The sequence below is a fragment of the Anabrus simplex genome, chromosome 2 (assembly GCF_040414725.1).
Source record: "Anabrus simplex isolate iqAnaSimp1 chromosome 2, ASM4041472v1, whole genome shotgun sequence".
Taxonomy (NCBI): Eukaryota; Metazoa; Arthropoda; class Insecta; order Orthoptera; family Tettigoniidae; genus Anabrus; species Anabrus simplex.
The window spans coordinates 196,605,121-196,623,519 of NC_090266.1; positions in this window are offsets into that span (position 1 = coordinate 196,605,121).

Here is an 18,399-nt window from a genome sequence, read left to right on the forward strand (position 1 = left end):
TTTAAACTGTGTCTGACTGACAAATAAAAGATCCAGTAGAATGTTTCAGTCATTTCTCGTAAAAAAATCAAGTTATTAAATACGATATCATTTATGCAAAGTTATTCATGAGTAATGCATTGTGCGATATTAGATGTTGGGATTTCTAGTGAGGATTTTATTCCAGTTCTTTGTCGATGATAATTGTGGAGCTGGGAAACAGAGGTTAGTTTGTGAATCAGGTTGGACCTGTCATTGAAGCCGGGATACGGAAGCCCGAGGAATGTTTTATATGAGTTGAGATGAGATGTGCGAATCAGGTTAGAGTCCTGTCATTGAAGCCGGGATATGATAACCCGAGGAATATTTTATAATGTTGAGAATGGAAAGAAATTCATAGAAATCCATAGCGGTATAATTGGCGTATAATTAGTGTGGGCATCTTGAAGCATATCTGTGCATTTTGTTGGTTAGAATATCGTATTTGTTGAATCATGTCGGCAGAGTTTAAAGGGAGCATTTTGAGAAGTCAGTCATCTGTGAATAAACCAGGTGGTTCCTGTAACTGCCAAGCGAACATGGGGTGAGAGACCTAAGCGGACAGCGGGGATAATAACGGGAATAGGAGTGGAGTCGAGATTGTACTGCAATTCTCGACCAGGGAAAACGTTAAAATGCTGGATTTAGTTGAAAATTCATAGCCGGTAATGATCTAAGTATTGTGAAATACTGTAATTGGGGACGGAATGAACATTTGAAACCATGAACTTTGAGTATAAGGAACAGAGTAACCCAATTTCAGGGTTGTCTAAAATATAGAGCGATGGTCGTGATGATCGATTTGTCTGCGAGGGGTGTGCAAAATTCAGTGATGACGAGATATGACATCGTAATGATATGGCGAGTTGTTTGCTTTGTACGTAGATTATTAGGATATCCAAGTGTTAATAACGGTTAGGATTAGATTAGATTTTTAAGAATGATATCACGAGATGAGATATATAGCTGGACATGAATGATGTAACAAATTCTTTTCCAGCCAGATAAACATCGCAATATTGAATTCACATCACAGCTGCGTAGAAATTTGTGAGGAAACCAGAGTCCGCGGAGATGAAATTTGTTGTTTGTTAAAATTTCGTTAAATCATTTAAATTTATTAAATTATTAAATTCAGTGAACCCGCATTTTGAAATAACTTTAATCAAGCGAATAACTTGGAGATGCATTCTGGAAATTTTAGTTTGTTGTCTGGGGAATATTAAAAATAAAGTAAAGATTAAAGGGACATATCCGAAGGAAATGGATTTTACTGCCACAAAGTTTGTGAGCATTGTTGTTGGTGTAATTATTGAACTTTGATTGATTGAGCAGTGAATGTGCTGGGGATAGTAAAGTGGAACTTTGGTCATCAACCGATGTAACTTAATTGTGTTTAGCCTTCAGCCTAGAAACTTGGATGGTCAGGGGGTCATCAACCTCAGTGACTTAGATTAGGGCCATATGCCATTGTAGCATCATTTCCTTGCGGTCATCATCCACAATGACTTTAAAGTAACTTAGAAGATTAGATGTCGGTCCATGACATAGACGCAGGTCACATCGATTCAATTAAGGGTCCATGCCGTAGAACCACTGTGTGGCACACACCGATTGGACGGCCTTAATTATACTCAGAGTCCAGAGTTCGTGTTACGAGGGCTGGACCATAACGAATCACTATGATGGTACATGTGGTCTCACATGGAAGCCGAATTTGAGGATTTCCAGACTTTCCTTTCTTAAATGATTAATAATTGAGATAATGGTTTCTAGTAAGATTGCCCATCAGGCAGTTACGTTAAAGTCTCACACCAGTGTTCTGACATTTATGTAAAAATGATTGTGGTGTCCAGTGGATACAGTTGACTTCTATGATACCAGTGACAGATTGCTTCAGAATTTCCTGAATAAATAGGAATCTTTTAAACAGACCTTTCATTACAGTAGATAGATTAGAATTAATGAACCCTACCTTTACCTCAGCAAGTGACGAAGAACCCGAAACGACCCAAGAGACAGATCTCATGAACTTTGCTGATAGGTAAGGAAGGTAGGTATCCCTCAATAAGGACCTAAAGGGTTCAGTATGTAATAAACGAAGGTCCAAAGACATCCCAGATGGTTTGAGTTCGTACAAATGGCTGTGTATCTGTAACGCGTATTTAACTTAGTTTTCAAATCGGGTGGCACATTCTACGAGAATGGCCTCAAATGGAAGTTCTTGCGTCAAGAACATTAAAAATAAGGTTACTAGGAAAATTACACCGGTCGTGGTTGTCTAGATTATCTCCACGGGAAAGAGGGTCTAACACACTCTACGGGCGGACTAAAGTGAAGCGTTTTTAGAACACATAAGTATGCTAATGTGCTTCGTAAAATCTCCATGACAGCTTTCATAAAGGCTGACACTGTCGAAACAAACACGTCACTTACTGTACTTATTTACAGAGAAGTATTTGTTTAGATAATAGGCTTATTCATATGTGTAGCAACCGGTATAGACTGGAAGACCGTGAAAGCTTTATTTTCGGAGAACAAGAGAATAGCTCTCTCTGTTAACGATCAACTTGTTGGATAGGGCAATCAATACAAAGAAAGCGAACACTACTCCCGTTAGGGTCTTGTGAAACGAGGCCATGTCTGAACATAACTTTTAAGATGCACTTCTCCAAAATTAGTCTGTATAGATCTTTCAGTCATGCTACACTTGACGGCCACATCTATAAATCTATAAACCAGCTTGATAATCTTATTCTGGACTACAGGTTAACATAAAATTACTTCCCGTCCGGCTGATCCGGGTTCGTAGAGGTTAATTTTTATTCTCGGCTATCCTCAAATGGTTTCGTCGCGGTTTCCCTCTTTCAACTTTGGGCGAATTCTACACTATTATGTTACCCAACACCGCGGAAATTTTCTTATTGTTAAATGTAAGTAGAACGATCAGAACAGATATCACACTGACGTGCTGTAGGTGAACGGACAAACGTTATTCATCCCACTAACAAGGGGGCGAACTGTTTATCCTTTTTCATCCCATGGCCGAGTTAACTTGGATGTCACCATGTCTCCCGCTATCTCAAACACGAGTTAACTCGGATGTCAGCATGTCTCCCGCTGTCCCAAACCGTTGCCTACGCCATAATAGAAGGCCTGGACAAGCCGACACATTTCTGGGCGAACAAAGTAGTTCAGGCAATGGCCGCTTGGATCGTGTTTATGTTCTGATGTGCTCATGTTCTGTCTATATCCTTACATTGAATATTCATACAATAACATGAAATAATAAATTTTATTATCATTATGCCCGGTGTGAATCAGATATAAATATATAAAACAACTAGAACACACTACATATATTTCTTTCATTTTGCACTTGATTATCACACAAGAATAAAGAATAGGGAAATAGGCCTAAATAGAAGTACTCACACGATTTTTCCCTAATTTCAACACTTTTCTGCTCAGAGGCTTTCTCTTGAATGTGTTTAATAAATCACAGGCTTTAGTCACTTTCTTTGCATTAGTATCAAGAACAGGCCTGAAAAATGGTGTAAGTATAACGTATGTTATTGTATAACGCTATTAGGTTTCCGAGGGTTAGGGAGTCTTTCATTTTCACGCCCTTTGTGGCCCTTGTCTTCCTTTGGCCGATACTTTCATTTTTCGAAGTGTCTGGTCCCTTCCAGTTTCTCTCTCTGATTAGTCTCTTTAAACTTTGGAGCGGTACGGAATTTCAGCTTTCGGACAAGGTTACATTTTCCGAGATATTCTAACGTCCGCGTTGTAAATATTAATACATTTCTAAGAAGAAGACGAATTTGCGTCGGCACTTTGTCGGGGAGCAGAATACCCCTCACTGTACTTACACTGTAATCTGATTCGACAAAGTGCAAGCTACACATTCTGGAGTTATCATTAGGAGCCCAAAGACATCCTTTTTTGCTGCCCTGTCGAGAAATAGCAAGCCTCCATTTGTCCCCTAAACTCGGATCTTTAAGAACAAGGTGAAAATTTATATTTGTGTATATTTCTTTGCTGTGTCAGATGTGCAGTTAGGCACGCAACAGTAAACCACCTTAACCTACAGAATGGAAAGAGAAACTTGACGGCAATTGGACCCAGGGGCTCTGAAATTTGGAGAGTGGGTTGGTGACCACGGGGCACTTAGCTGAGTCCTGGCATTTCTTCCACTTACTTGTGCCAGGCTCCTAACTTTCATGTATCCTATCCGACCTTCCTTGGTCAACTCTGGTTCTTTGCCGACCCCGACGCTATTAGGTTTCCGAGGGTTAGGGAGTCTTTCATTTTCACGCCCTTTGTGGCCCTTGTCTTCCTTTGGCCGATACTTTCATTTTTCGAAGTGTCTGGTCCCTTCCAGTTTCTCTCTCTGATTAGTGTTATATAGAGGATGGTTGCCTAGTTGTACTTCCTCTTAAACCACCTTGACGGTAATTTGGAAGCACATAACTAAACAAATGTTAAGTGCACCTCAGCAACCATCCATATATTGCAAATCGTGAGACTAAATGAATTTAAAAGGGACAAAACTCTTCATATTTCATGTTAGATAAGGCCTTACCTTATAAAACGAAGGTTAATATGTTATTTCTTCTCATAAAACATGTTGCAGTAACGTACGTAATCACAGAATTCGCGTCAAACAACAGAACATGAACGCGAACCTAGCGGTGGGAAAGAGAAAAACTATTACCCCGCTTTTAATGCAAGAAATGGGCTCTCTGTCCAGGCCTTCTAGTATCTAGTAGACTTTGCCCAAACACGAGTTAACCCGGATTTGAAGCAATGCGCTCTTCTCCGCTTCCGAGTTCAGTCTGACGCAGTAATTCTGTTGTTCATCACGTGCTCTGTTCAGACGACGGACGATTAATAAATTACCTTACCGTCTTTTGACGATAATTAGAATATGTGCTTTGTGTTTTTCTTTCACAGCCGTCTTCTGAGTTGGGTGCGCAGAAGTGTAAAGGAAACATCTCTCCCCATCTCAGCCATCTTCTCTTCCATCGTGGGCCGTAACCTCCTAAACTAAGATGAAATAAGTTCTAGAAATGTGATCAAATACAAGAGGAGCAGAAAATACGGTAGGCCTACATGCCGACTTTTACCACATGCAAAATAAGAAATAACTGTTTCATTGAAGTCCACAGAGTCTCGAACGAAGTTCCTTTCAATTAACAACCTAGCAAGAGCAATAAGTCTATCCTCGGTCATTGTGCTGCGCTAGAAAGTCTTTATTCTCTTCAGGGTAGAGAAACACCTTTCTGCTTCCGATGTCATGGGAATAGTAACAACTATATAAGTTTTCGTTGGTATTACCTTGCCGCTATTCTTTGCCTCAATGATTTTTGAGTTAAGTTTCTCTCCAAAAGGTAATTATTCCAAAGAAGGCAAATTAGTAGGTGTTTAGTAAGTAATGATATATTTGGGACAAGATATTAATTGGAATTTGACAGTTTAATGTGACTTTTGGTAGTAACGATGCTTTTCAACACTAGCGCTAGTTACGTGCACTATTCTCTGTTGCCTAGTCAAATTCCCGTAAGGCCAACAGATGGCAGGCACATACCCCAACCCCAACAACACGACTAGCTATTTTTGAGACAGTGGCCTATTGCGCATGCGTAAAGAACAGAGATCCGTTTCTGCGATATCCTGGTCTTGCCTTAGTGCTGGGTTTCGTCCCCCCCGCACCTCGCCGCTCCCTTCGCCTATATACGGACGGAGAGATCGCCTGTGCAAGGGGGTTCATTCCAGACAAGTATCCAGCCACAGACCTTGCGCAGCTCACATGAATTGAAAGCCAGTACGAGTATATTACGGATAGAGGGACTTAGCAAGAGCTTCGAGATTGACAAGGGAGTTATGAAAATTACGTAATTGAGTACAATTTGATATAAACTGGAGGTTCATTGCTCCATTGCGCTATACCAGAAACCGCCACTGGTACAAGTAAGATAAAATGTGACTACATGTTCAGAGTCATGTTTGTATGATAGTGACGTAGACAGGTGGGAGACAGCTGTGCGCGTAGAGGCGCGCGGCTGTGAGCTTGCATCCGGGAGATAGTAGGTTCGAATCCCACTATCGGCAGCCCTGAAAATGGTTTTCCGTGGTTTCCCATTTTCACACCAGGCAAATGCTGGGGCTGTACCTTAATTAAGGCCACGGCCGCTTCCTTCCAACTCCTAGGCCTTTCCTATCCCATCGTCGCCATAAGACCTATCTGTGTCGGTGCGACGTAAAGCCCCTAGCAAAAAAAAAAGGTGAGAGACATAAATCCCTCCTACTTTTGAAAGAAACGAATAGTTAGTAATAGCGCGTGCTTTATAGGTTCGCAGGCAATCCTGGAAAGATTTCTAAAAATACTTGTCACTCTGGCAGAAACTACTTTCACAAGTAAGAGGTCGTTCTCTACACCAGTGTTTCTCAACAGTGTTCTATAAACCCCATAAGATTTCCAGTATTATGGAGTACCACTATAATAAATAACATAATTATAATGAGCTAATTTTAATATGTAAGGACCATTACTACAGTTACTATTATGCAATCATTAACATATATTTATTATTTCATTTATTCCTGCACGGACCAACACAGAGAATACTAAAATACGAAATTGACGAAGTTATTTTATTTATTTAAAAATATAGAAAATTAATCATTATTGTAACTTAAAACTAACAGTTCATAAAAAATCTTATTAAAATTTAAGTATTAAGAAAATGTAAGAGACCTGGAGACACTGGAAGGTATCAAATAGACTTCAATATGATTAGGCAGAGATTCAGAAACCAGGTGTTGGATTGCAAAACTTTCCCAGGAGCAGACGTGGACTCTGACCATAACTTGTTGGTCATGAAATGCCATCTGAAGTTGAAGAAATTGACGAAAGGAAAGAATGCAAAAAGATGGGATCTAGACAAGTTGAAAGAAAAGAGTGTAAGGGATTGTTTCAAGGAACATGTTTCACAAGGACTAAATGAAAAGGCTGAAGGAAACACTATAGAAGAAGAGTGGAGAGTCATCAAAAATGAAGTCAGTAGGGCTGCTGAAGGAATGTTAGGAAGGAAGAAAAGATCAACTAAGAATCAGTGGATAACTCAGGAGATACTAAACCTGATTGATGAACGACGAAAATACAAGAATGCTGGAAATGAAGAGGGCAGAAAAGAATACAGGCGATTAAAAAATCAAGTGGATGGAAAGTGCAAGGTAGCTAAGGAAGAATGGCTGAAGGAGAAGTGCAAGGATGTCGAAGGCTGTATGGTCCTGGGTAAGGTAGATGCTGCATACAGGAAAATCAAGGAAACCTTTGGAGAAAGGAAATCTAGGTGTATGAATATTAAGAGCTCAGATGGAAAGCCACTTCTAGGGAAAGAAGACAAAGCAGAAAGATGGCAGGAGCATATCCAACAGTTGTATCAAGGTAACAATGTAGATAATTTGGTTCTGGAACATGAAGAGGCTGTTGATGCTGATGAAATGGGAGACCCAATTTTGAGGTCAGAGTTTGACAGAGCTGTGAGTGACCTCAACAGGAACAAGGCACCTGGAATTGATGACATTCCCTCTGAATTACTGACTGCCTTTGGAGAAACCAGCATGGCAAGGTTATTTCATTTAGTGTGCAAGATGTATGAGACAGGAGAAGTCCCATCCGATTTTCGGAAGAATGTTGTTATACCTATTCCCAAGAACGGTGGTGCTGACAGGTGTGAAAACTACCGCACCATTAGTTTAGTATCTCATGCCTGCAAAATTTTAACACATATTGTTTACAGAAGAATGGAAAAACAAGTTGAAGCTGAGTTGGGAGAAGATCAATTTGGCTTCAGAAGAAATGTAGGCACACGTGAAGCAATACCGACTTTACGTCTGATCTTAGAGGATCGAATCAAGAAGGACAAGCCCACGTACATGGCATTCGTAGATATAGAAAAGGCATTCGATAATGTTGATTGGACCAAGCTATTTATGATTCTGAAGATGATAGGGATCAGATACCGAGAACGAAGAATTATCTGCAAACTGTATAAAAATCAGTCTGCAGTGATAAGAATCGAGGGCTTTGAAAAAGAAGCAGCAATCCAGAAAGGAGTGAGGCAAGGCTGCAGTTTGTCCCCTCTCCTTTTCAATGTTTACATAGAACAGGCAGTAAAGGAAATCAAAGAGAAATTTGGAAAGGGAATCACATTCCAAGGAGAGGAAATCAAAACCTTGAGATTTGCCGATGATATTGTTATTTTATCTGAGACTGCAGAAGATCTCGTGAAGTTGCTGAATGGTATGGATGAAGTCTTGGGTAAGGAGTACAAGATGAAAATAAATAAGTCCAAAACAAAAGTAATGGAGTGCAGTCGAACGAAGGCGGGTGATGTAGGAAATATTAGATTAGGAAATGAAGTATTAAAGAAAATAGATGAATATTGTTACTTGGGTAGTAAAATAACTAACGATGGCAGAAGTAAGGAGGACATAAAATGCAGACTAGCACAAGCAAGGAAGAGCTTTCTTAAGAAAAGAAATTTGCTCACTTCAAACATTGATATCGGAATTAGAAAGATGTTTTTGAAGACTTTCGTGTGGAGCGTGGCATTGTATGGAAGTGAAACATGGACGATAACTAGCTCAGAAAGAAAGAGAATAGAAGCTTTTGAAATGTGGTGTTACAGAAGAATGCTGAAGGTTAGATGGATAGATCGAATCACGAATGAAGTGATACTGAATCGAATTGGTGAGAGGAGATCGATTTGGCTAAATTCGACGAAAAGAAGAGATAGAATGATAGGACACATTTTAAGACACCCAGGACTTGTTCGGTTGGTTTTTGAAGGAAGTGTAGGTGGCAAGAACGGTAGTGGTAGACCAAGGTATGAATATGACAAGCAGATTAGAGCAGATGTAGGATGCAATAGTTACGTAGAAATGAAAAGGTTAGCACAGGATAGAGTGGCATGGAGAGCTGCATCAAACCAGTCTATGGACTGATGACTCAAACAACAACAACGTAGCACCAACACAGATAGGTCTTAAGGCGACGCGACGATGTGATAGGGAAGGGCTAGGAGCGAGAAGGAAGCGAGTAGGCCTACATTTATCCGGAAGATATTTTTAAGCCAACGATAACATTTAAACTTTGTACGAAACACATTTCAAAAAGTGCAATCTGTCCATTTCACCATTTTGCCATTGCACAATTTCCTTGTCAGTTTTTGGTACGGAACCAGAGCTGACACCGAATATAAGAGTCTGTTTGTACTCATCTGAAGATGGTTTATGAGTGTGATTTCCCACGCACCTTGACAAAACATGATCACTGTTGAAAGTTTGGCATTACAGATCTCCTTCTTCGAGTATCTCTACCCCTTGATCACCAGCAGATTTCGCTTTCCTATAATATCTGAATATAAAGTTTAATAAAAGTAGAATTATGTGACCCTTTTCACTACACATTACTTTTACAATGTTCTCCACCTTCAGTCTCACTATCCTAAATGTCTAACAAGCATTTTCCTGTATCTTACTTTTTCCGCACTAGATTCACCACTACTATGTTCTTCTCTGCCGCAGGTTCAAGCTAGCCGGGCGCAATTTTGTTTTCTACCTGAAGGGCAAGTTGCGGAATTCGGGTAAGGGGACTGGTGGACACTTCCTCGACCTTCTCTGAATTGCGGAGTTCGTGTCCGTCCCTGATAATATGTGAAGAAGAAGAATACTATCAACAAGTCGACACTGAAACGCTTCTCTGTAACCAGTCATGTTTTAGAAGGGTTAACATGAACCTCCCCCCCCCCCAGCTACGCCCTTACTACGCAACAGCATGAGATATTCAGGGCTCTATTCCGTGTCCCGGTGTGGGCGAGCTACCGTGGCATCACCACGACACTACCTGTTTCTCCCCCCACTCTCTCCCTACTTCCCCAGCACTTTCACAAGAAGTAGCTTACATGTGTAGCAGACAGCACGAGCCTTATAATAACACAGGTAATTTAGTTCTCCTTGGCACGTCAATCTTCATGTTTGGCTACTCAATGAAACTGTGGCTCCATTTCATTCAATAACACGGAACATTCCCTTTCACTTCATAGCTCTGCCCAGCACCACACTCGCAGAAGTTACCTAGCCAAGCTTTAGGCAGCAGTTCTAGGGAACAACATGGAATTTGGAATGAGTTAATATAGGCTGCTCGGCACGCTCTTTTACAGTCGGTATATGATCAGCCTGCATGAATGGTCAGCGTTGAGGCCTTCGGTGCAGACGGTCCCGGGTACGATTCCCGGCCGGGTTGGGGATTTTAATCCTGTTTGATTAATTCTTCTGGCTCGGGGACTGGGTGTTTGTGTTTGTTCCAACACGTTCCTATTCATATTCAGACAACACACTACCAACCGCCACAGAAACACGCAATAGTGATTACATCCTTGATTATAAGGTTGGCGTCAGGAAGGGCATCCGGCCGTAAAACAAGGCCAAATCAACATGTGCTACCCAGTTCGCACCCGCGACCCCACAGGTGTGGGAAAGGCTGTGGAAGAATAAGAAGAATAAGACGGAGGTATGATCAGCTTTCAGTGATAAGAATCAAAGACTATGAAAAAATAAGTAATAATCAAGAAAGGAGTGAGCCAAGGCTGCAGTTTGTCCCCACTCCTTTTTCAGTTTTTATACAGAACAAGCGGTAAAGGAAATCAAAGAGGAATTTAGAAAAGGAGTCCCAATCCAAGGAGAGGAAATCAAAACTCTGAAATTTGCCGATGACACCGTTCTTTTACCTGAGTCTGCAGAATATCTGGAGAAATTGTTGAATGGTATGGACACAGTCTTAGGGAAGGAGTAAAAGAAGATGGAAATAAATAAATCCAAAGCAACAGTAATGGAGTACAGTCAGGAGATGCAGGCAATATTAGATTAGGAAATGAAGTCTTAAAGAAAGTAGATGAATATTGTTATACTTAGACAGTGGAATAACTAATGATGGCAGAAGTAGGGTGGACATAAGATGCAGACTAGTGCAAGCAAGGGAGGCCTTTCTTAAGAGAAGAAATTTGCTCACTTTGAACATTGATACAGGAATTAGAAAGACGTTTTTGAAGACTTTCGTATAGAGTGTTACATTGTACGGAAGTGAAAAACGGACGATAAAAAGCTCAGAAAGAAAGAGAGTAGAAGCTTTTGAAATGTACTGTTAAAGATTAATCGTGAATGGAGAGATACTGAATCGAAATGGGGAGAGAGAACGATTGGGCGAAATTTGACCAGAAGAAAGGATAGGTCTGCCTCTGTGGTGTAGTGGTTAGTGTGATTAGCTGCCACCCCCAGCGGCCCGGGTTCGATTACCGGCTCTGCCACGAAATTTGAATAGTGGTACCAGGGATGGAACGGGGTCCACTCAGCCTCGGGATGTGAAATGAGTAGAGGTGGGTTCGATTCCCACCTCAGCCATCCTGGAAGTGGTTTTCCGTGGTTTCCCACTTCTCCTCCAGGCAAATGCCGGGATGATACCTAACTTAAGGCCACGACCGCTTCCTTCCCTCTTTCTTGGCCTATCCATTCCAATCTTCCCATCCCCCCACAAGGCCCACGTTCAGCAGAACAGGTGAGACCGCCTGGGCGAGGTACTGGTCATTATCCCCAGTTGTATGCCCCGACCCAGAGTCTGAAGCTCCAGGACACTGCCCTTGAGACGGTAGAGCTGGGATACCTCGGTGAGTCCGAGGGAAAAACCAACCCTGGAGGGTAAAGAGATTAAGAAAGAAAGAAGGGATAGAATGATAGGAAACATCTTAAGACACTGGGGAATTGTTTAGTTAGTTTTGAGGGAAGTGTAGGCGGTATAAACGCCACGGATAGCCCAAGGTATGAATGTAAGAAACAGATTACACTAGATGTAGGATGTAGTAGAAATGAAAAATGTTAGCACAGGATAGGACGGCGTGGAGAACTGCATCATACCAGTCTATGGTCTGATGACTCAAACAAGAATATAATTATTAAGCCGAGGCCATTTATGTATTAATAATCTCGTTTTAGACTGCCTAAATAAGCACCGAAGAGGTGAAAACAGACACTCGTCATAAAATTTGTATTAACTCCTATTACTACTTCTTCTTGGGGCCGGGGGAGTTGGCCGTGCTGTTAGGGGCGCGCAGCTGTGAGCTTGCATCCGGGAGGTAGTGTCGGCAGCCCTGAATATGACTTTCCGTGGTTACCCACTTTCACACCAGGCCTAGGCCTTTCCTATCCCATCGGCGCCATAAGACCTATCTGTGTCGGTGCTACGTAAAGCGAATTTTTAAAAGTCTTCTTCTTCTACTTCTTCTTCTACTTCTTCTTCTACTTCTTCTTCTACTACTACTACCCCTTCTCCCACACCTAGGAAGTTTGGGGGAGCTACCTGTGATGCACATGTGGAATTGACCCTGATTTACGGCCGGATGCTCTTCCTGATGCGAACCCTATATGGTATGGCCGTTGGCTAAAGGGATGCATTTTTTTGTTTATGTGGTGGCTGGCGGGAAGATGTATTGTGTCTATATGAAAGGGAGTGTGCTGGGACAAATACAAGCACCTAGTCCTCGATATAGAGGAATTAATCAGATGCGGTTGAAATTCCCGACCTAGGAATCGAACCGGGGAACTCTGATTGAAGATCTCGACCCCGATCTTTAGCCAAAGAGTCGGAAAATTTATTAACTACTTAGCTATTGAAAATGTGCATTGTCTCCTGAACAATGTTAAGGGGTGTTATTGTATTTAGAAGTGTCAATTTGTTATTGATCTCAGTTCTGTGAATAGAGAATGAAACTGTAACGAAAATACTGAAAAAACTTACCCTCCACCCACATCACAGTTTCCACCTGTTGCCAGTTCTTGGTGAATGTAATAATTTGGCATCGGTCTCCTGGCCCAGGCCACAGCAAAATTCAGCTTTCATTGCAGTCCCAGTCTCATTCATGGCTGTGTATGTATGGAAGGTGCTGAGGTATGAGTGGTGTTGAGTAATGACATTCGGAGCACGACAAGTGTGTCTGAGTATCAAGAAAGGTGTTACTCATAGGGCTGGTCGTACTTAAACAGCCCAGTGGAGGGAACAATGACAAACTACCTCACTCCTTATCCTGCCTAGTAGGCCTCAAATTGGCGCCGCCATCAATTTCTGTGGTTTCTCTATAACCGCATACATTTTGGTGGCGCTATTTGAGGATCCAACCAGTCCTCGAGCTGATGACCAAACAAACAAACAAACAAACAAACATTACAGCTAACTGCATTGTATTCTTCAAGGTTTTCTCGTGTAAATCACAGCTCGTTCATACTCGTATATTTCTAAATCGAGAGAATGTCCTCTCAACCTCACAGGATGTGATCAGGTTATACTCGCTAACCACCATCGAGATATATAGAAGCAAAATAAAAAAAGACCGTTTTATACAATAAGAAAGGCGTTTATCGCAAATTAGGCGCTTAGGGTCAAAATAGACAGATATACATTTAACAAATGTCTTTATTTCCTCATAATTTGACCTAAAGTGATATTTTACCCTGCATACGTAGCAGTTATAGGTACAAAAAGGCATTTTAGGAAATATATATCTATGGAAGCTAGAATTAACTACGACTTGTTAGAAGAGATCTCTCCCCTTGACTACATTTTTGAGAAATGAAACAGGGGCCGTATTGCTTCAATCAATCTATCAATCAATCAATCAATCAATCAATCAATTAATCAATCAATCAGTCAATCAATCAGCATTTAGGGCTATCAGCCAGGTGGGTGATTCCCTATCAGTTGTTAACATTTTTCTTAAATTATTTAACCCTTTCATTCCCACATTATGAATTCAGCCGTGGAAAATTTTTAATTCAGTGTTTTCTGTATTAATACAGTGCACTAAACACAAACATTTGTTGTTTAATATTTTTTATCAAATAATTTATTTTTTACATTATGTTGTTCAGGAACAACAATGGGACTCGACGGTCAAATGAAATGGGAAATATAACACTAACACAACAGATGGAAACTATTAAAAATCTGAAATAAGTAAACACATTATTTGGTGAAATGTTCACTCTTAGTCATACTAAGTACAAAAATGAAAATACGGTAATTATGAAAAATAAAATACAAACATTATGAAACAATTACAACCGAAATAAAGACACCAATGTTTCTTCACCATGCAACGACTAATTCTTCACTGAAGCAATTCTTTTTTTGCTGTCAAGCACAAATGAACACCACATTTTCTGCACATGATATGTGCAAAACCCTTTGGGCAAAGTTTGCACCGGCCTTGCTTCACATCATATCCTGGCCAATGGCCAATATTAACATATCTGACATCATCAGCATTTGGATTTGTTGATACTTGCACCTTCCTCTTCTTCGGATTCTTCTCACTACTGCTGGGTCTCCCTTTCCTTTTCACATCGACTTTCCCACTCCTTGTCAGGCCTGTTGATATATTAGCCTGAAATTGCATCAGTGAGTACTCACACTTTTTCCCTCGTTGCTCTGGGTGTCGCCTGTACAACAGCCAGCTGTTCATGACTGCTACCCCCAGACACCAGAATACCAGTAGCATATACCACTTCTTCGACCGTATGTTAATTCTATAAAACTCCAGAAGCATGTCAGCTTTATTGACCCCTCCCATGAACGTGTTGTACTCTTTTACGACAAATGGTCGATCCACCTCTACAGCCTTCTTTTCTGTAGCACACCCCCTCTTGCATTTCGATTCAGGCTCTATGTCAGCATATGGTGATATGAAATTGATGGCTTTCTGATCGAACCACCGGATTAGGGAAAGGTTAGACTTGGTTTCAACTCTCCAGTCTTTACTACCACGCCCCATTTTCTTCAGATTTTGCTCATTTGCCAAAGGACATTTTCCCATTCTATCCTGTCTAATTGTGCCAATGCAGAGTATACCCTTAGCTTTTAGTGCTGCTGCCAATTGCAAGTATGAGAACCAGTTATCAACGAAAACTTTGTAATTTTGTCCTTCGGGTAAATCTTGACAAAGTTCCATTACGATGTCCCCAGAAAAACCAAGTCCGAAATCACCACAGGTACCTTTGCCCACATATACGGAAGAGCTCATCATCATCAATATCATCTGAGAAACCACTAATGTCTGATAAATTTCCATCATTTACACCCTCAACAAGTTTGTGAATTTCCTCAATAATCATATTTTCTAAATCCAAACGTTCCATTGTAAAACTGTCTTTAGCTTACCAAAAGTTATAAATATACACAAGCTTTCATAGTTTTAGCCTATAATTGAAACCCATCTAGTAGTCCAGTAATAGTACCACCTGAAATAAAGTAAATGGAATACTTGTGAGAATTGAATCTCCGCTTATCACTCATTTTATCAATCTAAACAGCAAAATGTAGTATTATTTTGATATTGACAATTCCTAACCTTGTAGTCCCAATGTTGTTCATGGACAACACACATGTTTACTGAGGTGCATTATCAATTCATAAACTATTTAGTTGATAATTACTATGTCACATGAATAATGCAGGCATAACCTTTACCAAAGAAACAAACAAATAACAATTCACTGCTGAAATAACAATAAAAATATTATAAATACGCCACACAAACAGCCATCCCCGGTAAGCAACTTAACCTTACATCCAAGTCAAAGAGATTAATACATCTGAAGTAGATTCATGCACCACCAAGTGGCAAAATACCATACTAGAAGCTTGTTGTCCCTCAACAACAAGGGGATTTCAAGGATTGATAAACATAATACTGTATATAACAGCATTAAATACGATGTTGTCTAGGAACAACACTGGGAATGAAAGGGTTAAAAGAACTTGGACATTTATCGAATATCTCCCACGTTACGTGCTAAACACATGCTATTTATAAATAACTGAACCTCCAAAATGTTTACGAAATACTATTTTCCCGCAATCATGACATTGTTTGCTTTCAACTTAGATCTTTCACAACATTACTTACATTATAATTCCTTCCAAATTTTCATACGAAGTTCAAATTTAATATATATAGAAGTATACATATATGTCTACTGTAAATATTGCGTTTATGGGTAGCACTGACGTGTTTACAGCTCATGTTATCGTCCGAAGACCGTTTCTCCTTCGTATACGTTCTTTCTGAAGTTGATCATCGTATGCAACTGTTAAATGTCTTTTGCGTGATATAGCAAAAAATTTGCCAATTTTTTCCCAGATGGTGAAGGTGGTGAGAGCTCAGATATTCGTGACAATACACTGAGCATCCGTGGTAAATCAAAGTTTATTTAAGGCAAAAGGTTGGAAAGTAGACAGCTCAAGGAATTCAAACACATTGATCACTGCATAGAAGTCTACCATAACTTGGTAACTCAAATGTTTTTGACTGTAAAACGCCATTTAAATTAAAATATAGTCATGATAAGATTTGTAGGTGTTTTCTCATTCGAAATAAGAGTATGTCAAAGGGTCGGAGCGCTGTCTTCAAAACAGGGTATTGAGCTTTAATGGATTTACTGGTGGGAAGAAAACAATTGCTGAAGTTACAATATGTACGATGCAAGTACACATCTTGAGACCGGACTAGTTCCTTTAGTTTTGTTGTAGGAGAGGCCAAGTACTGTTCAGTCAAGCGCATTTTTATTTATAAATGCTTGCTGCTCTAGTTACTCAGAGAACAGATGTATAGCACAGGGTAGGGTAGCATCAAGCCAGTCTAACAAGTGATGGCGCAAACATTGCCCGATGCTAGGTGGAAATGTTGTTAAAGAGCGCTTGGTTCTCGGTTGACACTTGTTGACACTGTTGGCCCAGCGAGAGAAACTCAAGTACGGTGGAGAAAGCTAGAAAGAGACGGTCTAACTTGTTGGCATATGATTACCTCGCTTCGTCTCTCCTCAGTGTCTGTGAATCTTTTGTGGGAACCTTCACATTTGAACAATTTTCCTCGAGCGCCACGCTATTTCGAGGCAGCGAGGGGCATTTATACATCGAGATTTTCTATCGTTAGCTGACCACGTTGGTGTACCCCAGGGAACTGTTTGGGTTGGAGCGAACCGATTGCAATGAAACTTGGTAGGATGGTACTTAGACATCAGAACATCGCTGCACGCCTGCTTTTGTTACATCCATTGTCCACAGCGTGACAAAATGGGTGATTTTGAATAGGAATCCGGAAGTTTCCTCATTTGTACTAATAAACTGATATATTAATAGCATGTACGTTTATATATTTTTAACGAGTGAGTTGGCCGTGCGGTTAGTTTCGCGTAGCTGTGAACTTGTATTTGGGAGATAGTAGGTTCGAACCCCACTGTCGGCAGCCATGAAGATGGTTTTCCATGGTTTCCCATTTTCACACCAGGCAAATGCTGTGGCTGTACCTTAATTAAGGCCACGGCCGCTTCCTTCCCACTTCTAGCCCTTTCCTGTCCCATCGTCGCCATAAGACCTATCTGTGTCGGTGCGACGTAAAGCAACTTGCAAAGAACCCCACTGTCAGCAGCCATGAAGATGGTTTTCCATGGTTTCACATTTTCACACCAGGCAACTGCTGTGGCTGTACCTTAATTAAGGCCACAGCCGCTTCCTTCCCACTCCAAGCCCTTTCCTCTCCCATCGTTGTCAGAAGACATATCTGGTTTTCCGTGGTTTCCCATTTTCACACCAGGCAAATGCTGGGGCTGTACCTTAATTAAGGCCACGGCCGCTTCCTTCCAACTCCTATGCCTTTCCTATCCCATCGTCGCCATAAGACCTATCTGTGTCGGCGCGACGTAAAGCCCCTAGCAAAAAAAAAGAAGACATATCAGTATCGGTGCGACATAAAGCAAATTGTTACTTATTCGTTCAGCATAGATAGGGTCTACATGCTATCTCAAATTATTAATTAATTAATGTTATTGGTTTTTACGTCCCACTGACTACGTTTACAGTTTTCGGAGACGCCGAGGTGCCGGAATTTAGTCCCGAGGGAGTTCATTTACGTTTCGACAAATCTACCGATACGGGGCTGGCGTACTTGAGCATCTTCAAATGCCATCGGACTGAGCCAGGATCGAACCTGCCAACTTGTGCTCAGAATCCCTGCGCCTTACACGTCTGAGCCACTCAGCCTGGCTATTTCAGATCACTGTTGACAAGGGAAAAATCTTGTTACATAAAAATACTACCCAAAATTAAAGTTTTTCTTGTGACGTGATTTGAAGTCGACCTCCTATAGGCCCTTCTGTTACTATATAATAGAGTACATTTTTATAACAGAAAACAGCTGGAAAAAAGACACACAAAAAGAAGGATTTGTTCACAAACACAGAGTGATTATTCAGTTTTCAGTTTTTCGT